General features: G+C 50.8%; 2 protein-coding genes across 13 annotated transcripts in view; both read right to left on the reverse strand.

Annotated features, from left to right (window-relative positions):
• The window catches only part of CCAR1 (cell division cycle and apoptosis regulator 1), a 117,706-nt gene extending 103,742 nt beyond the window's left edge, over nt 1-13,964 (reverse strand). For 3 of the 12 annotated variants that reach the window (XM_078776497.1, XM_078776496.1, XM_068113571.2), the window contains exon 1: nt 13,710-13,926. The gene's annotated coding sequence lies outside the window, so the exon portion shown is untranslated. Of the gene's footprint in view, nt 1-13,627; nt 13,647-13,686 lie in introns of those variants that run through there. The other 9 variants (XM_068113574.2, XM_068113576.2, XM_078776494.1 and 6 more) reach the window with 9 other exon arrangements.
• The window catches only part of GNB1L (G protein subunit beta 1 like), a 567,228-nt gene that overhangs the window by 510,199 nt on the left and 33,296 nt on the right, over nt 1-23,733 (reverse strand). The gene's annotated exons all lie outside the window — the stretch shown is intronic.

Consider the following 23,733-nt stretch of genomic DNA (forward strand, 5'->3'; position numbering starts at 1 on the left):
CTGGGAAATGAAAAATGAAAGATGGGTTATTGGGGTTTGGAAACAGAATGGGTGGCCAAATAAAAAAAATGGGGAAAGACATAGGGCGCAGGTCGAGCGGGAAGGTCGCATTGGTACGCGACGGGGTAGCGCAACGTGAGGAACGCGGGGAAAGTGAGCTAGAGCAGAGCACAGTTCAGTGGACTGGGGTAGAAATCGCAACTCGGGGTATGGAAAAGCCGACGGCCGCCGAATTGGAAAGTTTTCTTTTATGTGCGCCAGCGGCCATCGAGCTTAATAAAGAAAAAGAAATTATAATTGAAATTGGGGACGAAGCGACGGCAGAATCAGAGATTAAATCGAGGGAAGAAATGGAATGTACTCAAAGTCTGCATTCGCATTGTGATGTCGTGCTGCTTAACCCCAATGGAAGTTTGCAGGTGCGGTTGGAGAAGAGAATCCCAAAGGTAAGTAGGAGCGTGTATGGCACGAAAATGTATGGCGCGAAAGTGTTTGGCGGGAAAAGATTTTTCGCGCGCTTGGGATCGAGACGCAACCCGGGCGCTCGTGGAAGGACCGTGGTGCGCTGTGTGAAGGTGAATGGCGCGCGTGTGCGAACGGTGCCGGAGCGCGAGTATGAAACCGAGAGTGAGAGTGAATGCACAACGGAGTGTATGTGTGAAACCGAGTGTGAAACAGAGTGTGATACAGAGTGTGCGATGGCCGGGGAGAGTGTGCGAGAATGCACACCGGAGCGTGTTGTAGAGCGTGTGCGGGGATGCACACCAGAGCGTGTGATTGGGTGTGCAACAGGAGATTGCACACCCGTGGGTAAGTGTGCGCTGATTGGGTGTGTGCAGGAGTGCACACCTGTGGGTGTTACAGAGGATGTAACAAAAGTGTACGCGAGGGTGTGCGATGGCCAGGTGTGTAACGGAGTGTGCGAGTAGTATGAGTGTGCCAGGGTGTGCACGAGGATGTGTAATAAGGAAGTGTGCGAGCGGCGTGAGTGCGCCTGAGTGGTGTGCACCTGAGTGTGCAAGAGAAGAGTGTGCACGGGAGAGTGCAGTAACGAAATGTGTGCAGTGTATGAGAGGAGCTGGAGCGCCTCGGTGTGTGAGTGTGGAGTGGGTCGCACGTGGATGCGAGAATGCGACTCGGGCATCGACGCAGACCTGGGCAGTGTTTAGCGGCAATGCCAGAGAGGGCATCAGAGGGGTGAGAGAGCCAGGAGGGGCCTTCCCCGATTTAGGGTAGTTGTAAGGAGCATGGTAAGCTCGGGTGGCGACTTCAGTGGCGGAGGTGCGCAGGTAGTTGGACCTGCTAGTGGAGCCACACGTCCCAGCCCCGAAATTGTGCGAGGGCACAGTAGTGAAAAATTGGGGGAGTGAGACCCCAAATTTGGAAGGCACCACAGGATGGTCAATGGGAATTGGTTTTTAGAACCACATAGTGTAAAGAGGCCAATTGAATTGGCAGGGCAAGACCCCGGGTAGTTTAAAGGAGTTAATGTTATTAGAGGATAGTTAGGATAAGAAGTCTATTCGCACCATCCACATCCACTCACCAAGGGCGATGGAACTCCACACCAGATTTTGCAAATGTTTTGATGGTAAAGACGCATCATGACGTGAGTTTGACATTGTGTGATATTCCATCTCTTCCTTCTTGGGAGGGATTGGGTGATGCATTTGGAGTAGAGGGGGGATAGAAGAGACAAGACGTAGAGACGAATTTGTAAATTGTAAATACGGGGAGGGGCAAGGGTAGTGTAGGCTGACATGGGGGGTTACGAACGGCTAGGGACGAGCTTTCTCCGCTCGCTCCCCCGTGCTCCTCATGTTGCATTGCCTTGCATGACGTGTATCCTTGCGCCCTTTCCTCCGCTGACTCTCTGCTTTGTCTTTCCTCCCCACCCATGGACCCATTATTTTTGTTGAGGGGGGTGTGCAGGAACCCTGAGCTGTGCGGCTGCACTTTGCTCCACCTGTGCAGCTGCACTCTGCTACCTCTGGCTGCACCAGTACACCTATGGACCACACGTTCTGTGGCCTGGCACCTTTTGCTGGGGCAGACATTTGCTGCAAACATTACCTTGCCCTGCGGACCACTGGTTTTTAAGTGGCGTCAAAGTCACGCAGATGGACCATGAGATGGCCCTGCTGAAATAATAAAAAACGGACACGGTTTGTGCACTTTTTATTTATTCCGGTGTGTCAGGAAAGAATATCTCAAGTTTATTACGACACACCGAAGACGAAGCAGGAAGACGCAAGAAGCAGCAGCCAAGCAGCAAACATATATTGACATGATGATTGTGCATTTTTGTCCATTTTTGATAATTGTGCATGATTGTGCATTTTGGTGCATTTATTATGGTGTATTGGTGCAGTGCAGTACATTGTTTTCTCCTCTCAAAATTCTCTCCCACAAAAAGACAGGTCCTGGGTTGTAGAACTGTAAATAATTAGATTAGTCTTGTAAATAACATGCTCCCCACCGGCTTTATGTTTAGTTTGAGAATTCTTTCCGCAATTCGGCTAGCCGTGGGTGCGAGTCTGATAGTTAGTACACAACGCAGTAGGTCGGACATATCTAGTGTTGTAAAACTGTCACACACAGGGTGTTAGGTTAAATGTAGAGGGGAACCACACCTAAGTGTCACACGTAATTTAAAAAGTAGTCCTGACCCTTGCTAATAACCGGTCGTGCTCACTTGTGTGGGTTCGGCTCGGGGACGAGCCTGGCGAAGGAGGGGGGCAGTGTTGAGGTTTTGAGATTGTACATATAACATCATTAAAGGTTAAAGGTTTTGTTCCGTGCTCCTCCCCGACCCCCTGGTCTCGGTATACCCCCGAACCCCGGGAAGAGCCACGGCAGAAAATAAATATATTACTCCGTGTCAAAATCAAGATCGAAACCACACCAATGGTTATCAACAAAAAGAATATATTAAAATTCACACAGGAATAATGATACAACCATGATAGCCAGCCACCATACAATCAATATCTTAGGATGGTACCATCTGTTAACGTAATCGAACTCACTGTTCCCAGTACATGGAAAGAACCTCTTCAATGTCTCTATATCCTTCAAGGCGAAGTTGATTCGCTCCGGCGATCGTTGGAACAATGTCTGATCAAGAGCAATCGAGGCGTAGACGGTCGAAGCGACACAGAAGTCACGTGGTCCAACACCCAGCAACCTCATGGTAGAATGGAAAATCTCCACAGACGCGCGCCGACGTACACGTTTGCCGTTCAATCAGCGAATCGCCGTGTACTCCTCAAACGCCGCTTTGTTGCACAGCCGTCCCCGGCAAACCACCGGAGGATAAGCCCAGCCGACGCGACAAAAACCTTTTCCGATGAAGGCAGCGCGCGGGGCGAAATGGCGGACGGCTCTCACTCGAGCCGGAGTTTCTAGGCCAGGATTCTCCGGAATCTCAAGGCCGATACCCGACTACGCAGGCTCCACAATACTCCGGCGATATCACCAATCGCATGAGATTCTTTCCACGGACTCAAAGTTCCCTCGACGCCGTTCGCTAGACCACGCTCGCAACGGAGCTTCAAGACACGTTTCTTCCTCGACCTTTGCCTCACGACCTCCTCTTCTTCACCGCCTTTTTCTTCCGGGTCGGTTTCCTGTATCATTTTACGTTAACCTTTTTAACTTTAGATAGCTGTTCCTGAATACTAAACCTTTTGAGAATAATAATAATACATGATATCAGAAACATGTCAAGTGGGTGAAAACCACAACAGCGGAAGTGACGAAACCGTAACACTTCCCCCCCTCAGGAAAGAAAGTTTGAACACAGCGAAAACTTTCTTTGCATGCAAACTCTTTAAACAAACAAAAATAAACTCACAATCCAAATCACCAATTCCCGTGAGCAGCAATTCTCAACATCTCAAAAATAAAGCAACAAAATTTCACACAACCCACAGAGATTTCCAAAGTCAATTGACTCTGGACAAAGCGTCAGCCACGACATTGTCCCTGCCCTTTTCAGGTTCAATTTCCCAGTTGGACTCCTGCCAAGCCAAACTCCATCTCCATCTTCATCTCACCCCCTCTGATATTATTTTTCGTTTCTTTTGAATGAAGGTTAAGGGGTAGTAATCAAAATCCAAAGTCAAGCAAATCTACAACACTTTTCCCGGGAGGCCGAGCTGAAAGCCAGGTTCCATGGTGGTTGGGTGGTGAGGCCTGGAAGTATTCACTACATGGACGCCTTTAGGAATGCGGAGTTCACGGTTAGCCCATGCAGGAAAGTCCACTACATGGACTCCTTTAGGAACGTGGTTTGCCAGGTGGTTTGCCGGGGAGTTATTTTATCCTCCGGTGGTTTGCCGGGGACGGCTGTGCAACAAAGCGGCGTTTGAGGAGTACACGGTTCACGGTTAATCCGTGTAGGTATCTTGGCTCGGCGGCTCCGCAGCATTCAGTGCTTCAACTTTTCCGAACTTTGACAATAATTACGATGGGACCGCTTGTCACTGTCACACATGTCACATGAATAGCGGTCTCCTTCTCGGCCACTACTCTGATAATCTTTCCTTCGGGAGCTGCCGTAATTCTGGGAGACACCATAATAATATCGATTGCGGCCACCACCAACACTACTCCTCCATTGTCCTCTTCTGAAGCCCCCACGACACCGATGAAATGCCTTCCCTACTGTTATGGTCCGACCCTCCAACTCCTTGCTATTCAGATCCTTTTTTGCATCTCTGGCGTCCTTTGAGTTTTCAAACGTGACAAAGCCAAACCCTCTTGACTTTTGTGTCTCCCTGTCTTTTATCAGCAGCACTCCCAAAAGCGGTCTATATTTGCTGAAAACAGAGGTCCGAACTTCTTCCTTTGTGTTGAAGTTCAGTCCACCTACAAATAACTCGTCAAATTTGTCACCATCCCTAACTGGTGTGGTGTTATTTTCCCTGCTGGGCTTTTTACCAACCATCGGGTTACCATAAACTTGACCACCGGCCAAATCATTCCCGATAACCAAAGATACTCCCTCTACAGGAAGAGTGGCTTGTAAACCTAAGGTGACCGGTCCTGACACCAAATCAGATTCCAAATGGATGACATGAAGTGGAGCTCTAACACAGCCACCAACCCCCTGTAAACGAACACTATCACTAGTTGCCGTCTCCTCTGACACTGGCAAAAATGCCTTCGAGCATCAAAGACGGATGTGCTCCTGTGTCCCTCAAGACCCTAACCGGTTTCTGGTTAGTCGAGTCTCCATCCAAGGACACAAACCCCTCTGAAATAAATGGTTGGTAACCCTTTTGAGGGTGATTCTTCACATTTGCCATTGCAGTCGGAGTTGTACTAGTTGAATTCCGCTCCTGATTTTCCTTTCCCAGAGCATAACAGTGGGACATCAAGTGTCCAGGTTTATGGCAAAAAGCGCAAGTAGGCCCGGAGGAGAACCTTGTGGTCTGCCTCGAGCCCATCGGAGGATACGTCTGCCTTGGAACTGTTGTCTTCTGATTTCTAGAAGTCGTGGTATCAGAGTGGTCCTCATAGTCATCTCGAGGCCGCCCCCATGAATTTTCGTTCTCCGCCCCTGATGTACCATAACTCCCCTAGCTCGGTCTAGGCGAGAAGTTAGGCTTGTGGAACCCCATCCTGTGGGTTAAGGCATAGTCATCTGCCATGGTTGCTGCCTCATACAGCTTTGGTACTTTCCTTTCCTCCAGATGAACTTGAATGTCGTCGTGGACACACTGCTGGAATTCTTCCACCACAATAGTTCGAAGTGTTTCCCAACCCCTTTTGAATCACACCACCTATCAAACATGGTTTCTTTCATTCTGGCAAACTCCACATGGGTCTCACTCTCCCTCTTCCTGGCATTCCGGAATTTTTGTCGGTAAGCTTCCGGGACCAATTCATAGGCTTTGAGAATGTTTTTCTTCAATACCTCATAATCTGCACATTGGTCAATCGGTAAAGCCGAATAAATATCTTGAGCTTTACCCACCAGAACACTTTGCACTAATATGGTCCAGGACTCCTCAGGCCAGTTTAGCAGTTGAGCCACCTTCTCAAAGTGTGAAAAAAAATTGGCTACCTCCTTTTCATTGCAGGGTGGAACCAGCCTCACATGTCTGCCAACATCCCAGGTGTTCTGACTAGGTGTCGAACCAGTCGGCATGGATGGTACCTCTCCCCGCTCTTTCATTACATCCAGCTCCTTGAGTCTAATTTCCTGCTGAAGCGCCATTTCACAGTCCTTTAACTCCCTTTCGGCTTTTCTCTCCTCTGCTTTTTTCACCTCTAACCTTTCCTGGAGTTCTCTTTCAACTCTCCTTTCCTCTGCTCTTTCTTGTGCTTTTTTCTCTTCTAACCTTTCCTGGAGCTCTCTTCCCTGTGCTGCTCTTCTTTCCTCGAGTTCTCTTTCAACTCTCCTTTCCTCTGCTTTTTCCTTTTCTACCCTTTCCTGGAGTTCTCTTTCCTCTCTCCTTTCCTCTGCTTGTTTCTCTTCTCTTCTCTCTTCTGCTTTCCTTTCCTCTGCTTTTAACCTTTCCTGGAGTTCTTGTTCCTGTTCTGCTCTTTCCTTTTCTGCTTTCCTTTCCTCTGCTTTTAACCTTTCCTGGAGTTCTCATTCCTGTTCTGCTCTTTCCTTTTCTGCTTTCCTTTCCTCTGCTTTTAACCTTTCCTGGCTCTGCACTTGCAACTCCAGTTTCCGGAGCTCCTCATCTTCTGGTTCCTCGGGTAACCAATCCCAGGCTACCTCTTCCCATGTTCCTAATCCCACCATAGATGGTATCACCACTGTCTGCATCTCTGCCTTCCTCATATTAGTTCGGACCTCCAAGCTAAAATGTTTGGCCAATTTCAAGAGGTCCGATTTTACGAACGCTCTGAACTGTGCTTCACTAGGGGTCACTGCAAACTTCTCTGCGTCAAACTCAATGGTGACTATTGTTAACATCTGTTAACCTTCACACAAGAAATTTTAAAAAAACAAAATATATATATAGTTTTTTTTGGGGGAAAAATTTGGGAATGTTGGAACAAGTTCCAAATTTGGGAATTCTGGGAATGTTAGGGAATTCTTTCCCGGACTAAATTTAGGGAATTTTAGATCCCGGACGCAGACCCAATTTCGAGCCCACGGGTCAATTGGACGAGCCCCCAATTTCTGTTACGTGCTCCTCCCCGACCCCCTGGTCTCGGTATACCCCCTAACCCCGGGAAAAGCCACGGCAGAAAAGAAATATATTACTCCATGTCAAAATCAAGATCGAAACCACACCAATGGTTATCAACAAAAATAATATATTAAAATTCACACAGGAATAATGATACAACCATGATACTGATAGCCAGCCACCATACAATCAATATCTTAGGATGGTACCATCTGTTAACGTAATCGAACTCACTGTTCCCAGTACATGGAAAGAACCTCTTCAATGTCTCGAAAACCTTCAAGGCGAAGTTGATTCGCTCCGGCGATCGTTGGAACAATGTCCGTTCAAGAGCAATCGAGGCGTAGACGGTCGAAGCGACACAGAAGTCACGTGGTCCAACACCCAGCAACCTCGTGGTAGAATGGAAAATCTCCACAGACGCGCGCCGACGTACACGTTTGCCGTTCAATCAGCGAATCGCCGTGTACTCCTCAAACGCCGCTTTGTTGCACAGCCGTCCCCGGCAAACCACCGGAGGATAAGCCCAGCCGACGTGACAAAAACCTTTTCCGATGAAGGCAGCGCACGGGGCGAAATGGCAGACGGCTCTCACTCGAGCCGGAGCTTCTAGGCCAGGATTCTCCGGAATCTCAAGGCCGATACCCGACTACGCATGCTCCACAATACTCTGGCGATATCACCAATCGCATGAGATTCTTTCCACGGACTCAAAGTTCCCTCGACGCCGTTCGCTCGACCACGCTCGCAACGGAGCTTCAAGACACGTTTCTTCCTCGACCTTTGCCTCACGACCTCCTCTTCTTCACCGCCTTTTTCTTCCGGGTCGGTTTCCTGTATCATTTAACGTTAACCTTTTTTACTTTAGATAGCTGTTCCTGAATACTAAACCTTTTGAGAATAATAATAATACATGATATCTGAAACATGTCAAGACTGTCAAGTGGGTGAAAACCACAACAGCGGAAGTGACGAATCCGTAACAGTTTGCCCATCCCCATAGTTAGTCCACAAGCAACACGTAGGCCCATTAGAATTAGTTATGTCATAGTATGTGTAAGAGTAGGCCATTTCCCTAGTGATATCTGCGTTGTGTAAAGAATTAAGCTTAGGTCCCTTTCATTTTGCGGCCACCCTTCAATTACATCATGGGCAAACTCGATCCCGTGCCCCATTTGGCATCCCTCAATTTGTTACGCTTTGGGCTACCCGCAGCAGTTTGTTACGCTTTGGCTGCCACCAGCATTAGCTGCCTTTTGATCGCTCGAACTAGTCGAGTAACCACGAGGTAGGCCTGTAAAGAGGGCGGAGAGCGAGGGTCGAGGTGTGGCCGCGTCAAGCAGCGCGTCAGAGGCGGTGACGGTAAGGGCAACAGCCAACCAGGGCTGAGGGCATGGCTTGATAGGGCATGGTACAGAGCGTCTCGTAAGTTCAAGAGGGTTCGCTGGGCAAGGCTATATAAGTCTTCACACAAAGCCCTTGAACAGGACTCGTGGGGAGAGGGCGTGCTGAGAGGACTGCAACGAATTGCACTTTGGAAAAGGACTGGCTGGAAGAGGACTTGTCGGCACCAGTAGTTGAGAGATGAGAAGAGAGAGTAGAGGCGCTTACGAAGAACTGGATGAGGACCGAGCGAACTGGTATTGAGAGAACTGATCCGGAGCACTCGTGTGAGAACAGCACTGAGAGGACTGGCGTGCACATGAGTTTTGAGGCATTGATTGAGAAGCGCATATTGAACTGTCCGTTTATTACGTACGCAGCCCCGTGAGTGTAACCGCCAAAGCCAGCCCGACCGTTCGCCCTGTGATAATCCCGTGCGCGCCAAACGACGCGTGGAGAGCTCCTGGCCGCTGTGTTCTTCTACTTTGCGGTGCGAGTTGGGGACCGGAGAGCGAGCTGCCTGGACGCCATCCCTGGACCATCGACCTGTTCGTCTGCAACCCCGTGTGAGTGTGTCTGAGTGTGACGGGCCCGTTTGGCCAGGGGTAATTTAAGACTGTTTAAGGCTGCACTGTGTATTCTTCTTCTTCTTATTGTACAAAGTGTAAATAAATTCTGTTATTCCTTTCTTCCCAAATTCGACCGTTTCCGTGATTTCTCCATTGGGTTTAAGCGTGGCACGATTAGTAACCGCTTGGATCGGGTTGTCCTTGATAATGGCTCGGGTCACGGGTTCGCTACCGCTCGGCATTTCCACTAACACCCGTGATTTGGGCGGGGCTTATTTCCTCGTTTCCGGTCAGCGCGAGTAATTAGGCAATAGTGATTAGTCCTACGACCCTACTTCGCGCTGTCCAGGAGTGACATCATAGGTCCCGGGTCTTGTCGGCTAGTAAAAGACAAGGGGACGAATCCCCCCTCGGTAAGGGAAAAAGGCCGGTGCTGAGATCCGCAACAATATATTTGTATAACATGTGTGCTGGACTTTGTGCTTTTGAAATAAACATCGATATTGTATTTTTGTTTCAAATCCTTAAAATATAGGGACTGGTTGCGACCTCTAAATATTGTACAATCTGTCAAATGTTTGGCATGAGTTCTTTCGTCTTGATATGGAACACGGATAGCCTTGTGGAGAAAGATATTTTCAACTTTAATTTTTTTGGACCACCCTAATGTGCAGTGTACATTTTTTAAGGTCATATCACTCATATGTCATGTGGTATGGTTGTCATATTAGCTTGAAAGCAGATATTTTAAAAAATCCCTTCTCTGAAACCGCTTCACCGATCGGTGAAACCTGCCATGGCTGGTGAAAATGTGATACTTGAAATCAGCTGAAGGGACTTAAATCAAACTCGTTTATGTTTAGGACATTGAACGAGGGCATCTACCCGTTGTGGGAAACCTATGCGGAGGAATATTGGCGACACAGTCGCATTAATCCAGTTGATCATGTATTTATATAATAAATGTATAAGAAACATTAAATTGGATTTCTATCCTCTCTTAGAGACGCCTGAGTGGAGATGCATTTGAATTACCCACAATCCAGCCCAAAGAGCGAAGGATTCGCTCGGCAGACTGCATTTAAATTTCCCACAATACAACTGAGGCAGTGCAGGATTCCCTCGGCGGACTGGATTTAAATTACCCACAATCCAGACCAAGGAGTGCAACATTCGCTCGGGAGACTGCATTTAAATTTCCCACAATACAACCCAAGTGGCAAGCAGTGCAGGATTCCCTCGGCAGACTGGATTTAAATTTCCCACAATAAGACCCAAACAGTGCAGGATTCGCTCGGCAGACTGCATTTTAATTTCCCACAATACAACCCAAGCAGTGCAGGATTCCCTCGGCAGACTAGATTTAAATTTCCCACAATAAAACCCAAGCAGTGCAGGATTCCCTCGGCAGACTAGATTTAAATTTCCCACAATAAAACCCAAGCAGTGCACGATTCCCTCGGCAAACTGGATTTAAATTTCCCACAATAAAACCCAAGCAGTGCAGGATTCCCTCGGCAGACTAGATTTAAATTTCCCACAATAAAACCCAAGCAGTGCACGATTCCCTCGGCAGACTAGATTTAAATTTCCCACAATAAGACCCAAGCAGTGCAGGATTCCCTCGGCAGACTGGATTTAAATTTCCCACAATAAAACCCAAGCAGTGCAGGATTCCCTCGGCAGACTAGATTTAAATTTCCCACAATAAAACCCAAGCAGTGCACGATTCCCTCGGCAGACTAGATTTAAATTTCCCACAATAAGACCCAAGCAGTGCAGGATTCCCTCGGCAGACTGGATTTAAATTTCCCACAATAAAACCCAAGCAGTGCACGATTCCCTCGGCAAACTGGATTTAAATTTCCCACAATAAAACCCAAGCAGTGCAGGATTCCCTCGGCAGACTGGATTTAAATTACCCACAATCCAGACCAAGGAGTGCAACATTCGCTCGGCAGACTACATTTAAATTTCCCACAATACAACCCAAGCAGTGCAGGATTCCCTCGGCAGACTGGATTTAAATTTCCCACAATAAAACCCAAGCAGTGCAGGATTCCCTCGGCAGACTGGATTTAAATTTCCCACAATAAAACCCAAGCAGTGCAGGATTCCCTCGGCAGACTGGATTTCGAGCACCCACAATCCAGCCCGAGTGGTGCAGCATTTGCTCAGCAGACTGGATTTAAATTACCTACAATACAGCCAAAGGAGTGCAGCATTCGCTCGGCAGACTGGATTTAAATGATCAACAATCCAGCCCAAGGAGTGCAGGATTCCCTTGCGAGACTTCATTTAAATTACCCACAATCCAGCCCAAGAAGTGCAGGATTCTCTCGGGAGACTGGATTTAAATTACCAACAATCCAGCCCAAGGAGTGCCGGATTCCCTCAGCAGACTGGATTTAAATTACCAACAATCCAACCCAAGCAGTGCAGGATTCCCTCGGCAGACTGGATTTAAATTTCCCACAATAAAACCCAAGCAGTGCAGGATTCCCTCGGCAGACTGGATTTAAATTTCCCACAATAAAACCCAAGCAGTGCAGGATTCCCTCGGCAGACTAGATTTAAATTTCCCACAATAAAACCCAAGCAGTGCATGATTCCCTCGGCAAACTGGATTTAAATTTCCCACAATAAAACCCAAGCAGTGCAGGATTCCCTCGGCAGACTGGATTTAAATTACCCACAATCCAGACCAAGGAGTGCATCATTCGCTCGGCAGACTACATTTAAATTTCCCACAATACAACCCAAGCCGTGCAGGATTCCCTCGGCAGACTGGATTTAAATTTCCCACAATAAAACCCAAGCAGTGCAGGATTCCCTCGGCAGACTGGATTTAAATTTCCCACAATAAAACCCAAGCAGTGCAGGATTCCCTCGGCAGACTGGATTTAAATTTCCCACAATAAAACCCAAGCAGTGCAGGATTCCCTCGGCAGACTGGATTTAAATTTCCCACAATAAAACCCAAGCAGTGCAGGATTCCCTCGGCAGACTGGATTTAAATTTCCCACAATAAAACCCAAGCAGTGCAGGATTCCCTCGGCAGACTGGATTTCGAGCACCCACAATCCAGCCCGAGTGGTGCAGCATTTGCTCAGCAGACTGGATTTAAATTACCTACAATACAGCCAAAGGAGTGCAGCATTCGCTCGGCAGACTGGATTTAAATGATCAACAATCCAGCCCAAGGAGTGCAGGATTCCCTTGCGAGACTTCATTTAAATTACCCACAATCCAGCCCAAGAAGTGCAGGATTCCCTCGGGAGACTGGATTTAAATTACCAACAATCCAGCCCAAGGAGTGCCGGATTCCCTCAGCAGACTGGATTTAAATTACCAACAATCCAACCCAAGCAGTGCAGGATTCCCTCGGCAGACTGGATTTAAATTTCCCACAATAAAACCCAAGCAGTGCAGGATTCCCTCGGCAGACTGGATTTAAATTACCCACAATCCAGACCAAGGAGTGCAACATTCGCTCGGCAGACTGGATTTCGAGCACCCACAATCCAACCCGAGTGGTGCAGCATTCCCTCAGCAGACTGGATTTAAATTACCTGCAATTCAGCCCAAGGAGTGCAGGATTCCCTCAGCAGACTGGATTTAAATTACCTGCAATTCAGCCCAAGGAGTGCAGGATTCCCTCAGAAGACTGGATTTAAAATACCTACAATCCAGCCCAAGGAGTGCAGGATTCCCTCAGCAGACTGGATTTAAATTACCTGCAATTCAGCCCAAGGAGTGCAGGATTCCCTCAGCAGACTGGATTTAAATTACCTACAATCCAGACCAAGGAGTGCAGGATTCCCTCAGCAGACTGGATTTAAATTACCTACAATTCAGCCCAAGGAGTGCAGGATTCCCTCAGCAGACTGGATTTAAATTACCTACAATCCAGCCCAAGGAGTGCAGGATTCCCTCAGCAGACTGGATTTAAATTACCTGCAATTCAGCCCAAGGAGTGCAGGATTCCCTCAGCAGACTGGATTTAAATTACCTACAAAAGTACAATCCAGCCCAAGGAGTGCAGGATTCCCTCAGCAGACTGGATTTAAATTACCTGCAATTCAGCCCAAGGAGTGCAGGATTCCCTCAGCAGACTGGATTTAAATTACCCACAATCCAGCAACGGCGTTACAACATTCGTGGTTAAGAAAGAAATTCCATTCATGCAGACTACGTTCGGGGGTCCGACGTTAACGTAATAAATCGACATTATATTTTGGGGCGTCGATTGGGCGGCTGTGTGGACGCCGTAAATGAAAAACGTTACGGTTGTTCACAACACGTCAGGTTTAAATAGACGTTTCATTTGGCGACGTTTCAGGTTAACGAGGTGTTCGAGCAATGAAGATTAGTCCGGCAATGCAAATTTAATAACGCGAAATAAAGCCAATATATACGAACCCACACGTTAGTCAGGTGCAGTTACAATAAAAGCTTCATGAAACATGGACAAATATTTAAGACGGCGCACGAAAGGATGAAAATGGTAACGAGCACCGCGTTGCTTGATCAGCAAAGCGGACAAATCATGGGCCTCGTAACTCGTTTGTCCGCACCGTCCGACGCGCCGCGGCCTTGCCTCGTCTCGTCAGATGTCAACCGCGCTGGGCACGTGTCCTCACGTTGGCGCCAAAAGCGGTGCGGCGACGATGCGGGAACCGCGTACTTCAGCGGAATGAAAAGAGTAAAAATGTCTGAGGAAAACACCGAACAACCTGGACAGGGCGTACAAAGAAAGAACAAAAAAAAGACCCTGTGGCAAGAAATCCCAACATGCGATGCGACCGGAACAAAGTGACAACGGCTTCAATGTTGTCTTCTTTATTGTACCTGTAACGTCTTATCGTGACTAAATCATAATACTTGGAGACCAACATGATTATTAGTGCAGAAAAGCAAATGCTTCTTTTTTTTTTTGGAAACCAAAATGCATTTCCAACGGCGTTCGCTGCTGAATTACAATCGGTTTCAGATCCTCAAGTTTATTTATAAGCGCTCTACTATCTTACTGCACTAATTATGAAAACAGAATTCATTGAGATACAGGTGTTTTAAAGTAGAAGAGGCCGAAATGAATTGGGGATAATTGGGTAAGTAATTGCTGCAAACTATACCGCCATGGCTGACATATAGCGTACAAATAGAACAAGCCAAAGTTCGAGCTTGATCTTCTTTTTCTTCTTTCTCCTCCACTATCTCTACTAAATAAATAAAGTCCTGAGCGGATGGTGAAGAAGGTGTGCACTTAACTGTGCGTAGTGTCGCCTGAGTTCTATATTCTCAGCCCGGTCATATAAACTGGCGGATTTGTTCTTCATACACAGACAGAGACAGGGCGTTGGCTCACAGATTGAACATTGAAGCCTTCTCTTGGTTAGAGGTTAAGCTAATTGTACGTCACATTTGCAGTCTGCTAATATTATTGGTATACGTTGAACATCCTACAGTGTCTTTCGATGGAGAAAGGTGAACCAAGATTTGTTCCTGGAATGGTAGGGGAAACAGACTGGTCTTTACTCTTCCTCTTCCTCTTTTGAAAGCAGCACAAGGCGCACACAGCGTGTCCGCGTCATCAGCTGAGGGCGTGGCTATCCCGCCGATGCAACATGCATACTCCCTCTCCGTCGGCACAGGAATTTGGCCATGGTGCCGGCGATAGCTTGCCGACTCTAATTGCGAAAAACGCCTTGGGATCTTTAACGTCCACCAACTAATGCTGGTGGACGTAGCGTCCCGTTTAACATCCATTCGAGGGGCGTACGTGACCACACCCCTAGCTGGAAGATAGTTTGAAGCTGAGTCGAGATTTGAACTCGGGCTACATTTGAAAATTCTATGAAAATTTAATTCGAATATAAAAATTATGAAGAATTGAATATAAAATTAATATAAAAATTGAATGTAAAAAAAAAGAATTCTATGAAAATTATATGAAAGAAAAGAGTCTGAGATGATCAAACTACATTGATAACTGGCTTAGTGATAGCTCTGGCACTGCTGGATCAGAGTGGCTGGCTGAGTGGGAGGATCATTGTCGTCTGCAAGTGGGAGTATGTAAGCTGTTATGGGGTATCTCAAGGATCAGCACTGAGACCGTTATCACCCTCGCGAAAGGAAAGGGTATTGCATTTTTGTCTGTTTGTTACTTCCAAAATCGAAGATTTTTCAAGTATATTGGTTGGTCTTGTACATTATTCTGTCTGTATGTCAGTCGCCTACAGGTCACAATTTTCAACCGATCTTCACGAAACTTCACCAAATGGTAGAGTTGGTCATAAGCAAGAAGCCTCTTGTTTTTGGGGTCAAAATATCAATTTGGCAACACAGGCCAAAGGTCACAAACTTTGTCGGTCACTGAATTCAATCACCAACTATTTTTGAGGTCAACATAGGCCAAAGGTCAACCACTTTTTTTCAAATTTCTAAAATCCTCAATTTACATCTGTTTGACTTGAAATTTTAAGAGGATTTGCTATATCTGGACACTTAATTCAACCACCAAGTATTTTTAAGGTTAACATAGGCCAAAAGGTCAACATAGGCCACAAGGCCAACATAGGCCAAATTTTCTAAAATCCTCAATTTTCATCTGATTGACTTGAAATTTTAAGAGGATTTGCATATATGGACACTGAGTTCAACCACCAAGTATTTTTAAGGTCAACATAGGCCAAAAGGTCAACATAGGCCAAAAGGCCAACATAGGCCAAATTTTCTAAAATCCTCAATTTTCATCTGATTGACTTGAAATTTTAAGAGGATTTGCATATATGGACACTGAATTCAACCACCAATAATTTTTTTAGGTCAACATCGGCCAAACGGTCAACATAGGCCAAGTTTCTAAAATCCTAAATTTTCATCCAATTGACTTGAAATTTTAAGAGGATTTGCATATATGGACACTGAATTCAACCACCAATAATTTTTTTAGGTTAACATCGGCCAAACGGTCAACATAGGCCAAGTTTCTAAAATCCTCAATTTTCATCCAATTAACTTGAAATTTTAAGAGGATTTGCATATATGGACACTGAATTCAACCACCAATAATTTTTTTAGGTCAACATCGGCCAAACGGTCAACATAGGCCAAGTTTCTAAAATCCTCAATTTTCATCCAATTAACTTGAAATTTTAAGAGGATTTGCATATATGGACACTGAATTCAACCACCAATAATTTTTTTAGGTCAACATCGGCCAAACGGTCAACATAGGCCAAGTTTCTAAAATCCTCAATTTTCATCCAGTTAACTTGAAATTTTAAGAGGATTTGCATATATGGACACTGAATTCAACCACCAAGTATTTTTGAGGTCATCATAGGCCAACAACTTATTTTAGGGATTTCGCAAGTATCGTGCTATGCACGACATATTTCTTGTTTGTTTGTCTGTGAGTGCGATAACTCGCTAATGGTTTCAGCTATCCTCGTCAGCCTTTACCACATGATTTTGAAGGAAATAAATGAGGCTGTCAATGCTTTTTGAATATATAAGTCAAAGGTCAAGGTGACAGTGACGATATTCATCATACCTGCCAGGCTACAGCCTGACGTCTTCTTCTTTGTTTGTCTGTGAACAAAATATCTCAAAAAGTTGTGGACGGATTCAGAGGAAATTTGGTGGAGTTTGAGTATGTAACAAGGAGGAAATGATTAGATTTTGGTGAAGATTCGGATCCGGATTTGGATCCGTGAATTTTTATGCCTCCGCCGACTTAAGTTTTCGGGTTGTCCTTCCGTCAGTCCGTCCATCTGGGCTAAACCTCGTTTTTGTCAGCAACCATATGTCCGATTGAGACAAAACTTTCAGGGTAGGAGTGACACCCATGCAGAATGTTTTTGTGATAATTGTGATGTTGTAGCGGTTACCGCTGGAGGCACACAATCGCCTTGCACCGGCCAGAACACGGCCAGACGCGCCTCTCCCGGGCATGCCCGGACTCACTGTTCCCGGGCACGTCCGAACCTCCCGGGCACGCCCGCTATCGCCTTTCCAGGGCTCGCCCAGAGCGTCCGGGCATGCCCGCTCTCGCCTTTCCAGGGCTCGCCCAGAGCGTCCGGGCATGCCCGCTATCGCCTTTCCAGGGCTCGCCCAGAGCGTCCGGGCATGCCCGCTCTCGCCTTTCCAGGGCTCGCCCAGAGCGTCCGGGCATGCCCGCTATCGCCTTTCCAGGGCTCGCCCAGAGCGTCCGGGCATGCCCGCTATCGCCTTTCCAGGGCTCGCCCAGAGCGTCCGGGCATGCCCGCTCTCGCCTTTCCAGGGCTCGCCCAGAGCGTCCGGGCATGCCCGCTATCGCCTTTCCAGGGCTCGCCCAGAGCGTCCGGGCATGCCCGCTCTCGCCTTTCCAGGGCTCGCCCAGAGCGTCCGGGCATGCCCGCTCTCGCCTTTCCAGGGCTCGCCCAGAGCGTCCGGGCATGCCCGCTATCGCCTTTCCAAGGCTCGCCCAGAGCGTCCGGGCATGCCCGCTCTCGCCTTTCCAGGGCTCGTCCAGAGCGTCCGGGCATGCCCGCTATCGCCTTTCCAGGGCTCCCCCAGAGTGTCCGGGCATGCCCGCTATCGCCTTTCCAGGGTTCGCCCAGAGCGTCCGGGCATGCCCGCTCTCGCCTTTCCAGGGCTCGCCCAGAGCGTCCGGGCATGCCCGCTATCGCCTTTCCAGGGCTCGCCCAGAGCGTCCGGGCATGCCCGCTATCGCCTTTCCAGGGCTCGCCCAGAGCGTCCGGGCATGCCCGCTCTCGCCTTTCCAGTGCTCGTCCAGAGCGCCCGGGCACGCCCAGCCTCGACTTGCCAGGCCGCAGCCAAACACGCCCGGGCAGGTCCAGACTCGCCTTTCCAAGGCTCGCCCTTGACACCCGGGCATGCCCGGTATAGCTTTTGCCGGGCAAACTTCCCGACATAAATGTGTATATATATTGCTGCCCGATAAACGGGCTTTTGTCAGAATACCTGAGCTGTTTTGTTTCAATAAAGCAACTCGGACGAATTCCGTCTTTGGTCGCGTCAATTCTTTCGACTCGCGTTGGAGCGCAGCTCCTTCAATGTCATAGGTCACGTGGTATGGCAGCCATCTTGGATTAAAAGCAAATAATGAAAAAAAAATTCTCGGAACCCGCTGAATGGAAGAATTTGAAACTTGGCACATTGTCAAGTACTCCCAATTGGGGAACAAAAACATGATAATGATGACATCATAGGTGCAGTGGTATACCAGCCAAAAATGTTTTAATCGAATTCCTTATCCTAAAAATCTGAAATTGCATGCACATGATCTATGACCCATTTGTATTGAAATATTAAATTTATGGCATCATCGGTCACATGGTTTGGCATCCATTTTGGATTGAAGGAAGATATTAAATAATTATATGTCTGAAACTGCTAACCCTATCGATGCAAATTTTATCAAATATCATCTAACAGCACTGAAGCATATAGTTCGGAAATGATGATGTCATAGGTCACGTGGTTTGGCAGCCATCTTGGATACAAAAAACGAACATTATCCAATCAACATGAAACTTCACAAACATACAAACATACATATGCAGAGTGATGGCATCTACCAGTTGTGGGACTATGCGGAGGCATATTGGCGACACAGTCGCATTGTTCTAGTTTAAATTTCCTCAGTGATTCTTCACCATTGAATGATAGTGAAGGAGCTCGGGCTCCCACGTCGATCGGAAGAATGGACGCAACAAAAAGCTGGAATTCGTCCGAGTTGCTTTATTCAAACAAAACACTCAGGTACTCTGAAAAGCCCGTTTATCGGGCAGCAATATATATACACACATTATCCCGGAGCGTTTGCCCAGGAAAGGCAAGAGGGGGCGTGGCCGAGCGTCCTGGCTGCGGCCTGGCAAGTTGAGGGCGAGCCTGCCCGGGCGTCCCGACCGAGGCCTGGCAAGTTGAGCGCGGGCCTGCCCGGGCGTCCTGGACGAGCCCGGCATGGTGATCGCTCCGTGTCCTTGATAGGTGCAAGGCGATTGTGAAAACCCAGCGGTAGCCGCTACACACGTCCCCCCAGAATCGACTTGCACCGGCAGGGTCAATTTGAAGGGGGTCCTAATGACCCGGCCGAAGCGACCCCTGGCGGGTCGTGGGGGGGGGGGGGTCCGGTGTGGTGGTGGGCGGTCGAGTGGGGGGCACCGTGGACGGGGGGCGGCCTCACCGCGGCGGAAGGGCCACCCGTGGTGGTTGGTCGACGTCCACGTGCGCCGGCTTGAGGCGGTCCACCGCAATCCGGTCCGACCTGCCGCCGATGTCGATGACGAACGACTTGTCGTCCCGTCGCAGGACCCAGAAGGGCCCGTCGTACGGCGGCCGGAGTGGCCCCCGATGTGCGTCGTGACGCACAAAAACATACTCCGCTGTGCGAAGTGCTGGGGGGACGTAGGACTGGGGGTCACCGTGGTGGGATGTTGGCACGGGGGCAAACCGTCGGGCGGCCTCCTGGAGGTCTGAGCGCTGGTGAGCTGCGGACCATGGACTGGTAGCGTCGGGCACGAATTCGCCCGGGACGCGTAGCGCCTGGCCATAGACAAGCTCGGCGGTGGATGCCTGGAGGTCCTCCTTGGGGGCCGTGCGGAGGCCCAAAAGGACCCACGGCAGCCGGTCGGCCCAACCACCGTCTTGAAGGCCGGCCATGAGCGCGGCCTTCATGGAGCGGTGGAATCGCTCGCACAACCCGTTTGCTTGGGGGTGGTAGGCCGTAGTACGGTGGAGCTTGACCCCCAGGTTGCGGGCGACTGCGCCCCACAGCTCGGAGGTGAACTGTGGTCCGCGGTCTGATGAGATGTCCGCCGGTGCGCCGAAGCGGGCGATCCAGGTGGCGATGAAAGCCTGCGCCACGTCGGTGGTGGTGGTGGAGATGAGGGGAACGGCCTCCGGCCACCTGGTGGTCCTGTCCACCATGGTGAGCAGGTGTGTGAACCCCCGTGACGGGGGGAGGGGGCCCACCAGATCCACGTTGACGTGGTCGAAACGTCGTTCGGGCACGGTGAAAGGTGCCAGCGGGGCCTGGGTGTGTCGGTGGACCTTGGCCCGTTGGCAGGCTGTGCAGGTGCTGGTCCAATCGCGGACGTCCCGACGAAGGCCGTGCCAGACGAATTGCGCCGACACCAGCTTCTGGGAAGCTTTCCGGCCCGGGTGGGAAAGGCCGTGGAGGGAGGCGAAGATGCGGCGTTGCCAGGTGATGGGCACGATGGGGCGAGGCTGGCCTTGGGAGATGTCGCAGAGCAGGACAGTGTCCGCGAAGGGGATGTCGGCCAGGCGGAGGCCCGTGTCCGCCGCCCGGAGGGCTTGCACCGTGGTGTCGGTGGTTTGGCCCGCCGCCATAAGCACGAAGTCCACGCCCAGGTGGACCGCGTTCGCGCTGGCCCGGGAAAGACAGTCGGCCACGGCGTTGTTTTTGCCGGCGACGTGCCGGATGTCCGTGGTAAACTCTGACACGGCGGAGAGGTGGCGCTGTTGGCGGGCCGACCACGGCTCCGTGACCTTGGCCATTGCGTAAACCAACGGCTTGTGGTCGACGAACGCCGTGAAAGGTCGGCCCTCCAGGAGGTGGCGGAAATGGCGGACGGCCAGGTGTAGACCGAGGAGCTCACGGTCAAACGTGCTGTATTTGAGCTCGTTCGACCGGAGCTGCCGGCTGAAAAAAGCGAGTGGCTGCCAAAACCCGTTCACCCATTGCTCATGTACGGCGCCCACCGCGTAGTCGGAGGCATCCGTGGTGAGGGCGATGGGAGCGTTGAGCACCGGGTGAGCGAGCAGTGTTGCGTCGGCGAGGGCCCGCTTTGAGCTTTGGAAGGCCGCGTCCATTGCTGCGGACCAGGCGATGTCGTGCTTGGCCGGCTTGCCCCGGAGGGCTTCGTAGAGGGGCCGCATGAGTTGAGCAGCGCGGGGCACGAAGCGGTGATAAAAATTTACCATTCCCAGGAATTCCTGCAGGGCCTTTATGGTGCGGGGACGCGGGAACGTGGTGATGGCCTCGACCTTGGTTGGCAGCGGCACGGCCCCATTCTTGGTGATATGGTGGCCCAAAAAATCAACGGCCGTCGTGCCGAAGTGGCATTTGGCCGGGTTGACGATGAGGCCGTGCTCGCTGAGGCGCCCGAACAGTGTTCGGAGGTGGAGGAGGTGCTCGGCCCGGGACGTGCTGGCGATGAGGATGTCGTCCAGGTAAACAAAAAGGAACTGCAGGTCACGCAGCACGCCGTCCATCAAGCGCTGGAATGCCTGAGCCGCGTTCTTGAGACCAAACGGCATTCGTAAGAATTCGAATAAGCCGAACGGCGTGATGACTGCCGTTTTAGGGACGTCGGCCGCCCTGACAGGTACCTGGTGATATCCCCGTATGAGATCAATTTTCGAAAAAATGACCCGTCCCGCCAGACGGGCGGAGAGGTCTTGGATGTGCGGGATCGGATACCTGTCGGGGGTGGTAGCGTCGTTAAGGCGGCGGTAGTCGCCACATGGGTGCCAGCCGCCCCCTGGCTTTGGGACGATGTGTAGTGGCGAAGCCCACGCGCTATCGGAGCGCCGCATGATGCCGAGGTGTTCTAAAGCGTCGAACTCGGCTTTGGCCACGGCGAGCTTGGCTGGGTCGAGGCGGCGGGCTCTGGCGTAGACCGGCGGGACCATGGTTGGTATGTGGTGCTCGATCCCATGCCGTACTGCGACGGCCGAAAACGTCGGCCGCGTGAGGGCCGGGAACTCCGTGAGCAGGCGAGCAAACTCGTTCGCCGCCGGGAGGGCGCATGCCAGCTCGGTCGGCGCGGAGCTGCTCAATGTGCATACCAGGGAGCTGAAGGTTTCGGCGTTGATTAAACGACGCCGTTGGACGTCCACCAGCAGTCCGTGTGCGCAGAGGAATTCGGCGCCTAGCAGAGCCATGGGCACGTTTGCGGTTACAAACGTCCAAGCAAAGCGTTGGCCGCCGAAGCAGAGGGTGACGTTGCGCGGGCCGAAGGTGCGGATGGCCGATCCGTGGGCCGCAACCAAGGAGGGGCCGCAAACCGCGGACTGCCTGTCCTGGTCAGAGGCGGGTATGACGCTCAGTTGGGCACCGGTGTCGCACAGGAAGCGCCGTCCGGACGCTTTATCCGTGATGAACAGTAAGTTGCCTGTGTGGCCGGCGCTCATGGCTGGTAATGAACGCCGGCCCGGCCGTTTCCCGGCCTGCCGAAGGTGCACGGGGGTTGGCATGTCCGGGCCTTCTGTCCGAACCTGGCATGATAGTAACACCACGCTTGGTCAGGTGGAGGCCCCGGTCGTCGTGCTGGAGGTGGTGGGCTCGGTGTAGCGGCCGCCAATTGCGTCGGCAGTTCGGTCGTCGACCGTGCCGGGTGCTCGGGCGCCATGGGTGTTGCGTCGGACGGCGGTGGGCCCCAGGTCGCTGCTGCGATGCGCTGGCCTGCGGCGGAGATCTTGTCGGCTTCCCTGGCAAGACCACGGGGATCCGTGATCGTCGTGCTTGCCAGGGCGAGGCGTACAGGGCTAGACAGCTGACGGAGGAACAGCTCCCGGAACAGGAATGCCGGAGAGTGCTCGCCGAGCAGCGAAAGCATGTAGTCCATTTGCTCGGAAGGGCGCGTGTCGCCGAGCTCGGGCAGGTCGAGCAGGCGCCGTGCGCGTTCCGCCGATGGGAGGGCGAAAGCGTCGAGGAGAAGCTTTTTAATCGCGCCGTATTTGTCAGCGGCTGGCGGGCTCTCGAGGAGGCTCAGGGCATGGGCCGCGGTGGCTGAACCGAGTGCTGCTACCACATGGTGGAAGCGGGTGTCGTCGGCCGTGATGCCTCGCAGGGCGAACAGGGAGTCCGCCTGTGCAAACCAAACCGCCGCCTGAGCCTCCCAGAAGGTAGGCAGTTTAAGGGCCATTGCCGTGTCCATGTCGGTAGGTCACCAATGAAGGAGCTCGGGCTCCCACGTCGATCGGAAGAATGGACGCGACAAAAAGCTGTAATTCGTCCGAGTTGCTTTATTCAAACAAAACACTCAGGTACTCTGAAAAGCCCGTTTATCGGGTAGCAATATATATACACACATTATCCCGGAGCGTTTGCCCAGGAAAGGCGAGAGGGGGCGTGGCCGAGCGTCCTGGCTGCGGCCTGGCAAGTTGAGGGCGAGCCTGCCCGGGCGTCCTGGACGAGCCCGGCATGGTGATCGCTCCGCGTCCTTGATAGGTGCAAGGCGATTGTGAAAACCCAGCGGTAGCCGCTACAATAGGACCAAAAACGATATATAGCATTAAAGCGCGGCGTTACGCGCGCTGCTTGCGAGCAAGGAGGAAGCGGACAAGCGGTAACTTATAAGTGTCTTTATTTCAGGAGCTCACTGTAACACTGGCGCGCTCCGGGCTGCGCGCCCGGTGTATATCATGAGGCCACGCCTACCCCTCGGGCGTGGCCACCGCCCACTTGGTGCGCGGAATGATGTCACCACGCCAGTGGGCTTTTGTGTCCGCCACACGCGCCCCCCCAGAATTCCCGCGCACCTGGAGGGCCAGTTTGCGGGGCAGACGAATGACCCGGCCGAAGCGCCCCCTGGCGATCGGCGGCGTCCGGGGTGCAGGGATGCCAGGTGGGATGCCCCTGGCTGCCC

Source organism: Myxine glutinosa, chromosome 4 (assembly GCF_964187855.1).
Source record: "Myxine glutinosa chromosome 4, kmMyxGlut1.1, whole genome shotgun sequence".
NCBI classification, from domain to species: domain Eukaryota; kingdom Metazoa; phylum Chordata; class Myxini; order Myxiniformes; family Myxinidae; genus Myxine; species Myxine glutinosa.